This window comes from Macaca mulatta, chromosome 12 (assembly GCF_049350105.2).
Source record: "Macaca mulatta isolate MMU2019108-1 chromosome 12, T2T-MMU8v2.0, whole genome shotgun sequence".
Classification (NCBI taxonomy): Eukaryota; Metazoa; Chordata; class Mammalia; order Primates; family Cercopithecidae; genus Macaca; species Macaca mulatta.
In genome coordinates, this window is record NC_133417.1 from 123,837,879 (window position 1) to 123,854,220 (window position 16,342).

At 45.7% G+C, this 16,342-nt stretch overlaps 1 protein-coding gene across 3 annotated transcripts in view; it reads left to right on the forward strand.

The window, feature by feature from the left end:
- Window positions 1-9,782: 9,782 nt before the first annotated feature.
- Window positions 9,783-16,342, forward strand: part of PLCD4 (phospholipase C delta 4) — a 30,263-nt gene continuing 23,703 nt past the window's right edge. The window contains exon 1 of one of the 3 annotated variants that reach the window (XM_077957598.1): window positions 9,783-10,286. The gene's annotated coding sequence lies outside the window, so the exon portion shown is untranslated. The remainder of the gene's footprint in view (window positions 10,287-16,342) is intronic. The other 2 variants (XM_028831120.2, XM_077957599.1) reach the window with 2 other exon arrangements.

The window sequence follows — 16,342 nt, forward strand, 5'->3', positions numbered from 1 at the left end:
TAATTTTTCCTTTACACTGGAGATTTTATTCTGTCAGTATATGGGTAACTAGGCACTTTGGTCAGGTGATCCTTGTCATGCCTGCTTCTACCCTCTATCCACCTACACAACACACACACACACACACACAGCCCTACCAAGATGGCAGTGGTGGTTCTTTTGTGAACATGTTTTTGGGGAGACTTCATCTGAGGTACAAAAGCTATTTGGGAGGCTGGGAGGGGGATGATGCCCCTTGCCTGATGAAAGTATCTTTTACTGGGACAGAACTTCACTCCTGGCCATATTGGCCAGAACTTAGTGCCAGTGTAGGGAGAGACTTCCACAGTGACAAGGTAATGCTTGAAACACCTTATCATGAACTTTGATGTTCATTTCCTCAAGTTCAGGGCTTGGAGCACATCTCCAGGATTGTTTCCATGCCTGGCTCTCAGTGGGACACAGCTGACCTACGCTTCCACGTTCTTTTTTCAAGGGCCTTAGAGGGCCTGTGGCTGTTTCTTTGGTGGAACAGGAACAGCATTGGTAGCCTTCAGAGCATGCCTTCCTTACTAACTACATGTTATTCCTCTGCTCACTGTTCCTGCTGCTTAAAGGCTAGGAAAAGGGGGATATACAAAGTTGTTGCTTTCAAAAACCCAAAGAAAAAATTTGGAATAGGAAACCATAGAATAAAATATTTTTCTTTCCTGATACATTATGGAATTTAATTTTTGGAAAAATATTTTGATATGTTTATTTCAAAAGCAGATATAACAAGCAGAAAATGCGTTGGTTTGTTTTGTTTTTGGGAAACGGAGTTTCGCTCTTAATACCCAGGCTGGAGTGCAATGGCACGCTCTCAGCTTACTGCAACCTCTGCCTCCCAGGTTTAAGCAATTCTCCTGCCTCAGCCTCCTGGGTAGCGGGGATTACAGCCACCCTCCTCCACATCCTGCTAATTTTTGTATTCTTAGTAGAGACAGGGTTTTGCCATGTTGGCCAGGCTGGTCTCGAACTCCTGGCCTAAGGTGATCCACCAGCCTCTGCCTCCCAAAGTGCTGGGATTGCAGGCATGAGCCACTGTGCCTGGCCAACAAGCAGAAAATTTAAATAACACAGTTAACATACCTGGCTTAATTGACATTCAGAGAACACTTGCACTCTTAACCAATAGCATACATATTCTTTTTAATTACACCTAAGCATTTATCAAAACTGATCATAGCTGGACCATCAAGCCTCAAAAAGTTTTCAAAAAATTTAATACAATATTCTCTGACCACAGTGAGAGTAAGCTAGGAAAAAGAACTAGAAAGTCCCTAGCTGTTTGAAACTTAGGCAGTATAATTCTAAATAACCCGTGGGTCAAGAAAATCGCAAAGGAAACTAGAAAAAAATATATATCTATATCTATACATATATATGTTTTTGTTTTTAAGGAAGAGTCTCTATTACCCAGGCTGGAGTGCAGTGGTGTGATCTCCGCTCACTGGAACCAAAGCCTCCTGGGTTCAAGTGATTCTCCTGCTTCAGTCTCCTAAGTAGTTGGGATTACAGGCACACACCACCACACCCACCTAATTTTTGTATTTTCTTAGTAGAGACGGAGTTTCACCATGTGGGCCAGGCTGGTCTCCTGACTTCAAGTGATCTGCCCACCTTGGCCTCCCAAAATGCCGGGATTGCAGACATGAGCCACCGCGCCCAGCCGACCCCATTTTTTTAAATACATAAATAAAAGCTGAGTGTGGTGGTGCTCTCCTGTACTCCCAGCTCTTGGGAGGCTGAGGCAAGAGGATTGCTTGAGCCCAGGAGTTCAAGGGTGCCGTGAGTAAAAAATACATAACCTCGGCAGGGTGTGGTGGCTCACACCCGTAATCCCAGCACTTTGGAAGGCTGAGGTGGGTGCATTACTCAAAGCCAGGAGTTCAAGACCAGTCTGGCCAACATGGCAAAACCCTATCTCTACTAAAAATACAAAAATTAGCCGGGCATGGCAGTGTAATCTGTAATCCCAGCTACTTGGAAGGCTAAGGATTAAGAATCACTTGAACCCAGGAGACAGAGGTTGCCGTGAACCAAGATGGCACTACTGCACTCCAGCCTGGGTGATAGAGTGAGACTGTCTAAGAAAAAGAAAAGAAATATATAACCTTAAATTCACACATTGCAAAAGAAGAAACACCAAAGCCAGTAATCTAATACAAAGTTCCAGAAAAGGGGAATAAATTCCAATTCACTTTTGTTTTTTTTGAGACGGAGTCTCGCTCTGTCACCCAGGCTGGAGGGCAGTGGGGAGATCTCCACTCACTGCAAGCTCCGCCTCCCAGGTTCACGCCATTCTCCTGCCTCAGCCTCCCGTGTAGCTACAGGCGCCCGGCCCCCATTCACTTTTGAAGCAGCATAACCTAGACAACAAAACTGGTTAAGAACATTACAAGAAAGGAAAACCAGGGACCAACCTCTCCCATGAGTGTAGATATAAGATTCCCAGACATACTAGATCTATCAATATATAAAAATGATAATGCATTAGATCTAACGGGTTTATTGCAAAAATAGAAGAGTGATTCAAAACTTGAAAATCAATCGCCAGGTGTGATGGCTCACGCCTGTAATCCCAGCACTTTGGGAGGCCAAAATGGGTGGATCACTTGAGGCCAGGAGTTTGAGACCAGCCTGGCCAACGTGGTGAAAACCTGTTTCTACTAAAAACACAAAAATTAGCTGGGTGTGGTCGTGCATGCCTGTAATTTCAGCTACTCGGGAGGTTGAGGCAGGAGAATCGCTTGAACTGGGGAGGCAGAGGTTACAGTGAGCTAAGATCATGCCAATGCACTCCAGCCTATGCAAGAGTGAGACTCTATCTAAAAAAAAAAATGCAATTCATACATCAACATAAAAGGAGAAAAGTCACACAATCATCTAGATAGATACAGACGAGGTCTACAGTCCGGGCGCAGTGGCTCACGCCTGTAATCCCAACACTTTGGGAGGCCGAGGCGGGCAGATCACCTGAGGAGTTTGAGACCAGCCTGGCCAACATGGTGAAACCCCATCTCTACTAAAAATACAAAAATTAGCCAGGCGTGGTGGCGGGTGCCTGTAACCTCAGCTACTTGGATGGCTGAGTCAGGAGAACTGCTTGAACCTGGGGGGTGGAGGTTGCAGTGAGCCGAGATTGTGCCACTGCACTCTAGCCTGGGTGACAGAGTGAGACTCTGTCTCAAAAAAAAAAAAGGGGGGGGGAATCAACAAAAACTCTACAGTAAACCTCTCAATAAAATATTATATTCTTTATGAGACAAGGAATTAAACACATTTGTCAACTATCACACCTCCATTTATCAGTCAGTAAAAAAAAATATTTTAAAGGAAAAAAAAGAAATCTTGGTATTTGCTAATATGATTGTGTACATAGATAATCTGAAATAACCTACAAACCCCTAAAAAGTAATAAGTGAGGCCGGGCGCAGTGGCTCACACCTGTAATCCCCTTCCTTTGGGAGGCCGAGGCGGGCAGATCACGAGGTCAGGAGTTCAAGACCAGCCTGACCAACATGGTGAAATCCCATCTCTACTAAAAATACAAAAATGAGCCAGACATGGTGGCACGTGCCTGTAATCCCAGCTACTCAGGAGGCTGAGGTAGGCTTGAACCCGGGAGGGGGAGGTTGCAGTGAGCTGAGATCACGCCACTGCACTCCAACCTGGGCAACACAGTGAGACTCCGTCTCAAAAATAATAATAATAATAATAATGTTAATAAGTGAATTTAGCAAGGTCACAGACTATAAGGTCAATATACAAAAAAAAAAGTCAGTTATGGCCGGGCACGGTGGCTCATGTCTGTAATCCCAGCACTTTGGGAGGCCAAGGTGGGAGGATCACAAGGTCAGGAGTTCAAGACCAGCCTGGCCAAAATAGTGAAAGCCTGCCAGGTGCAGTGGCTCACGCCTATAATCCCAGCACTTTGGGAGGCCGAGGCGGGCAGATCACAAGGTCAGGAGATCGAGACCATCCTGGCTAACACGGTGAAACCCGTCTCTACTAAAAATACAAAAAATTAGCCAGGCGTGGTGGCGGGCGCCTGTAGTCCCAGCTACTGGGGAGGCTGAGGCAGGAGAATGGTGTGAACCTGGGAGGTGGAGCTTGCAGTGAGCGGAGATCGCACCACCGCACTCCAGCCTGGGCAGAGCGAGACTCTGTCTCAAAAAAAAAAAAAAAAAAAATAGTGAAATCCCATCTCTACCAAAAATACAAAAATTAGCTGGGTGTGGTGGCATGTGCCTATAGTCCCAGCTACTTGGGAGGCTGAGGCAGAAGAATCACTTGAACCCCGGAGGTGGAGGTTGCAGTGAGCCGAGATCTCGCCACTGCACTCCAGCTTCGGGAACAGAGCGTGACTTTGTCTCAAAAAAAAGTCAATTATATGTTTTCATACACAACAATAAATAGAAAGTAAAATTTCAAAAATAGTTTATAAAGCATAAGAAATCTGGTAGCTAGAAATAGATATATCAAAGGGTGTGCAGAACCTTTACATTGAAAACAATGAAACATTCTGGAGAGAAATTAAAAAGCTATATAATTGAAGGAATATATCATCTCCATGGATTGGAAAATAATATTAAAAATACTATGAGGATGCCAATTCTCTCAAATGGATCTGCTTGTTAAATTCAGTTCTAAGTAAAATCCCAGCAGGTTTATTTTTCTGAAAATTAGTAAGCTGATTCTAAAATTTTGCCAGAAGAGCCAAGGCAATTTTTTTTTTTTTTTTGGAGACAGGGTCTCTGTCACCCATGCTGGAGTGCAGTGGAGTGATCATGGCTCACTGCAGCCTCAAACTCCTGGGCTCAAGCAATCCTTTCACCTCAGTCTCCCAAGTAGCTGGGACTACAGGTGTGCACCACCACACCCAGCTAATATTTTTATTTTTATTTTTTAAAATTTATTATTTATTTATTTATTTATTTATTTAGAGACAGAGTCTTGCTCTGTTGCCCAGGCTGGATTGCAGTGGCGTGATCTCAGCTCACTGCAACCTCTACCTCCCGAGTTCAAGAATTCTCTGCCTCAGCCTCCCGAGTAGCTGGGATTACAGGCACCCGCCACCATCCCTGGCTAATTTTTTTGTTGTATTTTTAGTAGAGATGGGATTTCACCATCTTGGCCAGGCTGGTCTTGAACTCCTGACCTTGTAATCTACCCACCTTGGCCTCCGAAAGTGCTGGGATTATACGCGTGAGCCACTGCGTCCGGCCATATTTTTGTTTTTTGTAGAGACAAAATCTTACTGTGTGCCCAGGCTGGTCTCAAACTCCTGGGCTCCCAAAGTGCTGCCATTATAGTAGGCGTGAGCCACTGTGTGCGGCCAAGGCAATCTTAAGAACAAAATTGGAGTTCTAACTTTCTTTTTTTTTTTTTTTTTTTTTTTTTTGAGAGTCTTGCTCTGTCACACCGGCTGGATTGCAGTGGCATGATCTCAGCTCGCTGCAACCTCTGCCTCGCGAGTTCAAGCGATTCTTTTTTTTTTTTTTTTTTTTTTTTTGAGGCAGAGTTTTGCTCTTGTTGCCTAGGCTGGAGTGCAATGGTATGATCTTGGCTAACCACAACCTCTGCCTCCTGGGCTCAAGTGATCCTTCCACCTCAGTCTCCCACGTAGCTGGGACTAAAAGAGAGTGCTACCATGCCCAGCTAATTGTTTACTTTTTTGTAGAGCCAAGGTCTTGCTATGTTGCCCAGGCTGGAACGTTTTTTCTTTTTTCCTGAGACGGAGTTTCACTTTTATTGCCCAGGCTGGAGTGCAGTGGCGCGATCTCAGCTCACCGCAACCTCCGCCTCCCAGGTTCAAGCAATTCTCTTGCCTCAGCCTTCCGAGTAGCTGGGATTAGAGGCATGCGCCACCACGCCAGGCTACTTTTTTATATTTTTTAGTAGAGACGGGGTTTCTCCATGTTGGTCAGGCTGGTCTCAAACTCCCAACCTCAAGTGATCCGCCCTCCTCGGCCTCCCAAAGTGCTGGGTTTACAGGTGTGATCCACCGCGCCCGGCCTTTTCTTTTTTTTTAATAACACATTTTTGTAGATGAGACTCTTTTTTTATTATTATTATTATACTTTAAGTTCTAGGGTACATGTGCACAACGTGCAGGTTTGTTACATATGTATACATGTGCCATGTTGGTGTGCTGAACCCATTAACCCGTCATTTACATTAGGTATATCTCCTAATGCTATCCCTCCCCGCTCCCTCTGAGACTCTTTTTTTTTTAAAGGCGAAGTCTTGCTCTGTCACCCAGGCTGGAGTGCAGTGGCAGTGGCACAAACTTGGCTCACTGCAACCTCTGCCTCCTGTGTTCAAGTGATTCTCCTGCCTCAGCCTCCAGAGTAGCTGGCATTACAGGGATGCACTACGATGCCGGGCTGTTTTTTTATTTTTAGTAGATATGGGGTTTCACAATGCTGGCCAGGCTGGTCTTGAACTCCTGGCCTCAAGTGATCTGCCTGCCTTGGCCTCCCAAAGTGTTGGTATTACAGGCATGAGCCACCATGCCCGGCTTGTAGACATGACTTTTACCAATAGCACATACTTATATTTTGTTTTATGACCTTTTCTGAAAGTTTTGTCTCCTGGTGTAAAATACTATTTGTATTTTTCATTCTACTTTCCATCCTCTTTTTCTCTGGGTTTTTAAATACCACCTTGTTGCCTACTCCCCATGCCAACTTAATGAATTGAATAGCAGAACTGGGACTCTGTTTTTAAATTTTGTTAGAATGGAGGAGTGGCTATATATATATATATATGGATATGTATATTTGTATATTCTCTGGTCTTTTGAAGTTCTATATCCTAGCTTTTAATTCTACAGGTGATCTCATATTGATTTTTTTTTTTTTTTTTTGAGACACAATCTCGCTCTGTCACCCAGGCTGGAGTGCAATGGCGCCGTCTCAGCTCACTGCAACCTCCGCCTCCCAGGTTCAAGCAATGCTCCTGCCTCAGCCTCCTGAGTAGCTGGGATTACAGGCGTGTACCACCATGCCTGGCTAATTTTTGTATTTTTAGTAGAGACGGGGTTTCACCATGTTGACCAGGCTGTTCTCAAACTCCTGACTTCAAGTGATAAACCTGTCTTGGGCTCCTGAAGTGCTGGGATTACAGGCACCGTGCCCAGTCCTTTTTTTTTTTTTTTTTTTGAGACAGAGTCTTGCTCTGTTGCCCAGGCCGGAGTGCAGTGTTGCAATCTCGGCTCACTGCAACCTCTGCCTCCTGGGTTCGATTCTCCTGCCTCAGCCTCCTCCTGAGTAGCTGGGATTACAGGCGCATGCCATCACACCTGGCTGATTTTTATATATTTAGCTGAGATCAGGTTTCACCATGTTGGTCAGGCTGGTCTCTAACTCCTGACCTCATGATCTGCCCACCTCGGCCTCCCAAAGTTCTGGGATTACGGGCGTGAGCCACCGTGTCCGGCCTTGATTTTTTTTTTTAAGAGGCAGAGTCTTGCTATGTTGCCCTGGCTGGTCTGAAACTCCTGGACTCAAGCAATCCTCCCACCTTGGCCTCCCGAAGTGCTGGAATTACAGGTGTGAGCCACTGTGCCTGGCCTTATATTGATGATTTTTAAATGAAATTTACTATTTTGAGTTGCGTTTTTGATCAGGAAGGAGTTGGGCTTTATTTCAGAAGTTTGAGTAGTTTGGTTGGATAATCTGGGGAACTGATGTCACACTTTCCAGCCTGAGTGTCCTGACAAGCGGAGATATTTAATTGGGTGGCATCTGCTCTGGCTGTCAGGAAGAGGGTCTAGGCAGGCCTGGGTGGCAGGGCGAGAGTACCATGTTTAGGTCTTCCTCTTTGCCAGCTGCTGCTTCATTTCAGTTTAGGGCTTCCAGGCTTTTCCTGGGCATGGTTCCCAGAAAGTCCCTCTGCTGCTACTGCCCTGATCAGGTTTCTGGATCTGTTAATAATAGACAGCAGTGGGGGAAGGGCCAGCCAAGATCACGGTGGAAATAGGAATAACCATACCAGATGGACATTTACTGTGCCGGGGGCCCTGTCTGTCTGCTCCCTCCCTCTGTGTCATGAGAGTCCTGCAGTGGGCATGCCTTGGCACTCTGGAACCATACTAACTTTGTGAAAATCTCCAAGTCCCTGCCCCAAAAATCAGAACATATGGGCTGAAGAATACTGTTGTGTTCATGAAAACATTGAAACAGAATATTTGAGATCTGGACTCTCCCAGAAAATCCACTATGAGTGATAACACCCCTCACAGATCACCCAGGAGGGAAGGAGGTTAGGCAGCATTAAGTTGATGCAAATAGTGACTCAGAAAGATAATACATAATCTGGGGGTGTAGAAGAGGAGTGTGGACTGTGAAGGTGAGGCTTGGAAAAATAAGCTGGCCATGTTGGGGAAGTAGAAATGGGATAGCAAGACAAGCATGTAAAACGCCCCTATTAAGTCAAATCTGAAATCAGCACAGTTTAAACTATGATGCCCCCCAATCTTCCTGTTCCCCATAAATGGCCTCCCTCTTAATGCCTCCCCTTCCTTCATACTACTACTCTTCTATCAAAACCTGCTCTCAGTAAAGAATATAGACAACCCGACCTAGGTATAAATTATTTAAAATCTACTTTGACCTTGGGATTGAATTTTTAAAAAATTATTTAAAATCGGCCAGGTGCAGTGGCTTATGCCTGTAATCCTAGCACTTTGGGAGGCCGAGGCAAGTGGATTGCCTGAGCTCAGGAGCTCGAGACCAGCCTGGACAACACAGTGAAACCCCATCTCTACTAAAATACAAAAAAAAAAAAAGTAGCCGGGGGTGGTGGTGTGTGCCTGTAATCCCAGCTACTCGGGAGGCTGAGACAAGAGAATCGCTTGAACCCGGGAGGTGGAGGTTGCACTAAGCCGAGATCACGCCATTGCACTCCAGCCTGGGCAACGGCAAGACTCTTATCTCAAAAAAAAAAAAAGAAAAAGAAAAAATTAAAATAATTAAGCCTTCAAAAATTAACACAGATATATATTTTAAATGAGATCTTAAAAAATAAATTTAAAAACATATAGAAAACTATATCAAAAGAATATATAGCTTAATAAATTATGAAGTGAAGACCCTTGTTAGCACTTAGAACTAGAAATACAGTTTAGCTAGCTATGCCAGAAGCCAGCTCTGTGTCCTATCTCATCACGATTCCTCCCCCTCCCAACAGTAACCACTAGCCTGACTTTTATAGTAATCACTTAGGAGGATTTTATTTTAATGGGACTAAAAAATGTAACTATAATCACTAATGGTAAAATATTGAGCAGTTGAGGGATGCTTGTGGGAACTATGATAGGCAGCCAGACCACAGCACACTTAAAATTACACCATTTCACACAGTTCCCCTCTGAGCCTATGCTTCATCTCGGCACACATCTTTATAAACATGCATGTATGTCCTGAAAGTGCTACCTCCATTCTGAGAGCTATGACCTATAACCCGGAGGTGCTGAACAAATGCTTATAGGAGGAATGAATGGATGTTAAAAAAAAAAAGAATTGTTTCACACATTCATCTATGCATTCTTTCAATATTTAATGAGTGCCTAAAATATACATAGATTCTAACCTCTCTGTCCCTCTACACTCTGTCATCATTCCTGTCCTCCCCTTCTCCTCATCTTCCTCTTTTCCCATTTTATTTCTTTCTTTCCCTGTGCGACAGAGCTAGAGTGAATGCCCTGCAGGCAGGATTCAGAGATACAGGAGCAGGCCAGTGGAAACAGACACTCTGGAAAGGAGCCAGATTAAATAAGGGCAAAGACAGCCGTATTACATGCGGGAACCAGAATGAAAAGCAGTGATTCACAGAGCACTGCAACTGAGGACACTCCCTTCACTTTGAGAGCTACTGTGGGATTGGGGTCAATGAGGGCTGGCATCAAGATGAAGGGCAGCCGGGCTCCTCCCTGAAGATGTGGTGCCCTTAATCCTTCTCTCCCCACCCCACCCCCACTACTCCCTCACATTGACCAGTGTCCTGGGCCTTTAAGAGTTGGATGGGCTGGACTGGAGAGAGCTCACACCTCTCCCCTTCTTACTGCTTCCCTCTGGCTATAACTCACCAGTCACAGCAGCCAGCTGCTGTAGAAGAGGGAGGAAACAAGCCAGTGCAAGGGGAGCAAAAGAGAAAAGGAGCCAGACTGGGCTTCCTGATCCCACAGCATCGCAGAGCTCGGGAAGCACAGCTCACAGACACAGGAAACACAGGACTGCTATTCTGCTCTCCTGCCCACGGTAAGGGTCTGGAAGCTCTGATTAGCCTCTGCTCCAAGCTCTGTCTTCCCTGAGTCCCTGCCTCTGCCCTCTAGATGCTTATCCACCCTGGTTAAATTGCACCCTACACTCCTTTCCTCATCCCAACAGCTCTACAGGGCTCCCAACTCCTGGTTCTCTCTAGCTTATCCTCCTTGATCCTTACAGCCTTCCTCCTGGCTGTATCAGTCACCCTTTATATGAGGTACCTCTCAGCTTATGCAGGGCCAGGAGTGCCAACCCTAGCCACTACTGAGGTGAGCCCCACCCCCAATAAGGGAAGAAAAAATTGGAGTAACTAAGCTTTAGCATAGATTTATTAACAGATTGTTGAGGGTTGCAAAATAGGGATTGGCCAAGAACCATGGGGAATCAGAGATCCCTGGTAATAGGGAGAGTTATGGAAGTCCCTTGGAAAGTTACCTAAGGAACTTGTTCTTTGCCTATTCAATGGGCCAGGCAGTTTCTTAGTGCACCAGAGTGCTATGTTGGTAAGAAAACCTACTTCTAGTTCTGCCTGTGCCATTAACTAGCTACGGGACCTGGAACCACAACTTCCAGATCTGTGATAGGAGAGAGTTTAGGGTTTCCCAGACTTGCCTGTGTACTAAGTGTACCTGTTAAAAATAAATATATTATTGAGCCCCACTCTGGGAAACTCTGATCTGGTAGATTTTTGGGTAGGGCTAAGGAATCTCAATTTTAAGACATTCCAGAGGCTATTGATGTAGCTGGGAATGTCTAGATTAGATGTGTTATAAAAGAACCTTCAAGCTCTAACATTCTATGACCTGTGACCAGAGCCATTTTGTCCTCTATATGAACCAGGTTAGGTATAATCCTTCCCAGAAGCAAGAGAGTGGACAAAATGATTATCTTTTTTCTTACCCCTCAGAGAGAACTGAGACACCCTGAATCCCACTGTAATCTCCTTGGTGCCATTGGTAACTCTGCCAAAGTACATCTCTAAATGACATGAAGTCTCTTAGAAATTGAGGACCAAATCATGCTCTGCAGCTCTGGGCTACTTCCCACCTCATTTTGTGTCTCTATTTTCATATCTGTATTAGAGAGGTATTTACTGTATTGTTGAAGATCTCCATATACGCATCTAGGAGTTAATATTTAAGACCAACCTTTCTTATTCTCAGACGTCACCCTCTGTGTTTTTCCCAGTGCCCTGACTCCCAAACCCTTTGTTCCTTCTCTTCTCACTGCACCTGCATCAGCTGTGGGCATCCTTCCCATTCTACCATTAGACACCAGAGGAAACAGCAAGACCTAGAACACCTAGGTTCTAACTCACATTGTCTGGGCAGTTTGTTTGGTCAATCTCCTAGGATACAGAGAAAAGCGAGGCTGAGCAGAGGGACATGCATGCTACTGAGTTCTGAACCCACGTGTCCTCCCTTCTGGACCATAATCTCAAAGGAGATGAGAATCAGAGCCATTGGGAATTAGTGGAGTCAAAAGAGGGAACCAACTGGAAGAGGTGATGGGGAGAAGGGATGAGGAGAAGGAAGAAAAGAGGAGAGACTGACCTAGGTGAGCAAATAGGAAGACAGAGAAAGGATTAGGAGAGAGAGTGAGGTGGGGATGGGGCTGGGCATAACAGCTCATGTCTGTAATCCCAGCACTTTGGGAAGCCCAGGCAGGAGGATTGCTTGAGGCCAGGATTTTGAAACTAGGGCTACAAAGGGAGACCCCATCTCCATACAAAAAAATTATAAATTTAAAAAATTATTTTTATAGTGAACTGGGAAGAAAGGAAAAGGACCAGGTCAGGCATGGGATGGGAAAAGGAAAGAAAATGAGATGAAAGAGGCTGGGCACGGTGGGTCACCCCTGTAACCCCAGCACTTGGGGAGGCTGAGATGGGTGGATCATCTGAGGTCAGGAGTTTGAGACCAGCCTGGCCAACATAGTGAAACCCCATCTCTACTAAAAATAAAAATATTAACTGGGCGTGGCATCACACACCTGTAATCCCAGCTACTCAGGAGGCTGAGGCAGGAGAATCACTTGAACCCAGGAGGCAGAGGTTGCAGTAAGCCAGTATCATGCCACTGCACTCCAGCCTGGGCAACAGAGTGACACTCCATCTCAAAAAAAAATGAATAAACAGAAATAAAGCAAGAAAATGAGACCAAAGAAAAGCAAGTCTATTCAGAGTACAGAGGGAACAGAAAATGATGGAGAGGAGAGACATAATATCTATGTCCCTTATTGATTCCTAGCCTTGCTTCAACCTGCTTTCTAGAGAAGGCCCTTTCTAAGAGCAGAGTCATTGTAAGATCCTTGAGCTGATTGTATGGAGACCTCTGTTCTTTTTTTTTTTTTCTCCTGCCCAAGACCAAGTTTCACTTTTGTTGCCCAGGCTGAAGTGCAATGGTGCCATCTCAGCTCACTGCAACCTCCGCCTCCCGGGTTCAAGCAATTCTCCTGCCTCAGCCTCCCAAGTAGCTGGGATTATAGGTGTGCACCACCACTCCTAGCTAATTTTTTTTTTTTTTTTTTTGAGATGGAGTCTCGCTCTGTCGCCCAGGCTAGAGTGCAGTGGCCCGATCTCCACTCACTGCAAGCTCCGCCTCCCCGGTTTATGCCATTCTCCTGCCTCAGCCTCCCGAGTAGCCGGGACTACAGGTGCCCGCCACCGCACCCGGCTAATTTTTGTATTTTTAGTAAAGCGGGGTTTCACCGTGTTAGCCAGGGTGGTCTCGATCTCCCGACCTCGTGATCCACCCGTCTCGGCCTCCCAAAGTGCTGGGATTACAGGCGCGAGCCACCGCGCCCGGCCTAATTTTTGTATTTTTAGTAGAGATGGGGTTTCACCATGTTGGTCAGGCTGGTCTTGAACTCCTGGCCTTACGTGATCTGCCCACCTCGGCCTCCCAAAGTGCTGGGATTACAGATGTGAGCCACTGCGCCCAGCCAGAGACGTTGGTTCTAATTCCAGTTCTGTCACTCACTAAGTGACTCTGGCACTAATTATTTTTAGTTCACCTAACCTTTCTAGTCCTCAGGCTCCTTTTCTATAAAATGAAGTCCAGCTCTGACCCTCTATGGCTCCCTGATTTGAAACTGGCCCTCTTATGACCACATGTCAGTCATGTGAATACAGGTTTAAAATAGTGATTCATGAATGGGAGAAGGATTGGAAGAACAAGGCCAAGCTTTGGGGTTAGAAGAATTGGACAAAGGAGGAAAAAATAATTTTCTAAGGCAGGTTTGAGTGGAGGAAGTCTCCAAAGTAAGAGTGTTCAGGCACTTGGGCTCTGTTCTCAGACTTCCCATGTTTCAGGACATCATTGTGAGGCTCCTGGACACAGGCATAAGGGAAGGAAATGCCATCTTCTTGCAGTCCCAAAGTTCACCGCATCCTAGAGTCCCTATGTCCCAGAGGTGGGAGCTAAAATTCAGAGAGGAGATAAGCCAGGATATTGGCAAAAGAGGTTAGACTTCAGCCCCAGGCCAATTCACTCTCCTAGAGTCTGAGAACCTAAGAAATTTTTGTTGTTGTTGTTGTTTTTGAGACAGAGCCTCACTCCATCGCCCAGGCTGGAGTATAGTGGTGCAATCTCAGCTCACTGCAACCTCCGCCTCCTGGGTTCAAGTGATTCTCCTGCCTCAGCCTCATGAGTAGCTGGGATTACAGGTGTGCACCACCATGGCTGGCTAGTTTTTGTATTTTTAGTAGAGATGGGGTTTCACTATGTTGGTGAGGCTGGTCTCAAACTCCTGACCTCAAGTGATCCACCCGCCTCAGCCTCCCAAAGTGCTGGGATTACAGGCGTGAGCCACTGCACCCTGCTGGACCTAAGAAATTTAAGAGAAGTCTGTTGCTTTCTTTTCTTTTTTCTCTTTTTTCTTTTCTTTTTCTTTTTTTTTTTTTTTTTTTTTTTTGAGACGTAGTCTCGCTCTGTCGCCAGGCTAGAGTGCAGTGGCGCGATCTTGGCTCACTTCTACCTCTGCCTCCCGGATTCAAGTGATTCTCCTGCCTTAACCTCCCTAGTAGCCACCACACCCAGCTAATTTTTGTATTTTTAGTAGAGACAGGGTTTCACCATGTTGGCCAGATGGTCTCAATCTCTTGACCTCGTGATCCACCTGCCTCAGCCTCCCAAAGTGCTGGGATTACAGGCATGAGCCATCTCCTCCGGCCAGATCTGTTACTTTCTACTTCAGTCTTCACATAGCTTCCGTAAGCCTCAGATTCCAAACTCTGTCCCCACTCAGAAAAGCAGAGATGATTTTCTGGCTCTCAGGAAACACTTTGGGTCCCTTTGTCCAATCAGAGGTTTCTTCTGGTCTCCTTCGGGCACACACATTCATCCTAAGCCAGCAAAATCTTTTCTTCCTGAAATTGTTTCCTGAAAGACTTCTTCTGAACCTTCCCCTCTCACTCTGGATACCTGTACATTACCACACATTTAGAAAGGTTTCTCTAGGCAGGGCGCAGTGGCTCATGCCTATAACAGCACTTGGGGAGGCCAAGGTGGGCGGATCACCTGAGATCAGGAGTTGGAGACCAGCCTGGCCAACATGGCAAAACTCCGTCTCTACTTAAAATACAAAAATTAGCCAGGCATGGTGGCACACACCTGTAATCCCAGCTACTCAGGAAGCTGAGGCAGGAGAATTGCTTGAACCTGGGAGGCGGAGGTTGCAGTGAGCTGAGATGGTGTCATTGCACTCCGGCCTGGCAACAGAGCAAGACTCTGTCTCAAAAACAAAAAAAAGAAAGTCTTCTTCTCCAGGTCTTGTGCTCAGGGAAGCTATATTTTTAGTGACCCCCCACATTCTCCCTGAAGGCTTAGTCACTACTAGGTGACTTTATAGGGTCTTCCCACAAAAGAGAGTGGGCACTAATAGACTGTGTGACCTCAGGCAAATCACATCACATTTCTGGACTTCTGATTTTTCATCTGTAAAATATAGAGAGTTGAACTAACTGCATGATGTTTTAATGGAACACTAACTGAATGGTTGCTTTACCAATTTTTAAAGTTCTTTTAAGATGTGCACCACTGTCAAAATTTTAAACTTTTAGGCCGGGCGCGGTGGCTCAAGCCTGTAATCCCAGCACTTTGGGAGGCCGAGACGGGCGGATCACGAGTTCAGGAGATCGAGACCATCCTGGCTAACACGGTGAAACCCCGTCTCTACTAAAATACAAAAAAAATTAGCCGGGCGAGGTGGCGGGCGCCTGTACTCCTAGCTACTCGGGAGGCTGAGGCAGGAGAATGGCGTGAACCCGGGAGGCGGGGCTTGCAGTGAGCTGAGATCCGGCCACTGCACTCCAGCCTGGGCAACAGAGCTAGACTCCATCTCAAAAAAAAAAAAAAAAAAAATTTTAAACTTTTAAATTAAGGAACATGGCCGGGCAAGGTGGCTCGTACATGTCATTCCAGCACTTTGGGAGGTCAAGGCGGGCAGATCACCTGAGGTCAGGTGTTTGAGACCAGCCTGGCCAACATGGTGAAACCCCATCTCTATTAAAGATATAAAAAATTAGCTGGGTGTGGTGATGGGCACCTGTAATCCCAGCTACTTAGGAGGCTGAGGCGGGAGAGTCGCTTGAACCCGGGAGGTGGAGGTTGCAACGAGCCAAGATTGTGCCATTGCACTCCAGCCTGGGCAATAAGAGCAAAACTCTGTCTCAAAAAAAAGAAAAAATAAAAAAAAAGGAACATAACATTTTTCAGGTAGTGATACCCTTTTAAAAAAAGAAACACACAACATATTTCTATTCAAATGTAGGTTATTTGCTTACACAAAAGCATAGAGCTTTACATTTTATGAGATTTGTCAGTTTCAGCATGACCTGAATTTTGGTTTTTGGTTTTTGTTTTTTTTGAGACAGTCTTGCTCTGTCGCCCAGGCTGGAGCTCCGTGGTGTAATCTCAGCTCACTGCAGCCTCAACCTCCTGGACTCAAGCGAGCCTCCCACCTCAGCCTCCCAAGTAGCTGGGACCACAGGTGTATACCACCACACTTGGCTAATTTTTAAAAATTCTTTGTAGAGATGGAGGTCTCAC